Genomic DNA, 362 nt, shown 5'->3' with positions numbered 1-362 from the left:
AAAGTTTGTTCTCGTTGAACAATCATATGTCTGCACGCCTGTTGACCGTAATTCCTCCAATTCTTCTATCAAAGGCTGTAGAAAAACATCAAGGGACCTCTTCGGATGCTTTGGCCCAGGTATCAATATACTCATGAAAAGCAATTCATTTCCCATACACATCTCTGGTGGAAGGTTGTTTGGCGTTAAGAAAACTGGCCAAAGCGAATATTGTCTTCCAGACATTCCAAATGGACTAAAGCCATCTGTGCAGAGCCCAAGATAAATGTTGCGGGGGTTGTTTGCCAAATCAGGGTACACCGAATTCCACGCTTTTGCATCAGAGGGATGATTGATCTCGCCTTCCTTCTGAGTATGTTCTG

Source organism: Brassica oleracea, chromosome C2, assembly GCF_000695525.1.
Source record: "Brassica oleracea var. oleracea cultivar TO1000 chromosome C2, BOL, whole genome shotgun sequence".
Classification (NCBI taxonomy): domain Eukaryota; kingdom Viridiplantae; phylum Streptophyta; class Magnoliopsida; order Brassicales; family Brassicaceae; genus Brassica; species Brassica oleracea.
Note: the sequence above shows the minus strand (reverse complement) of the source record.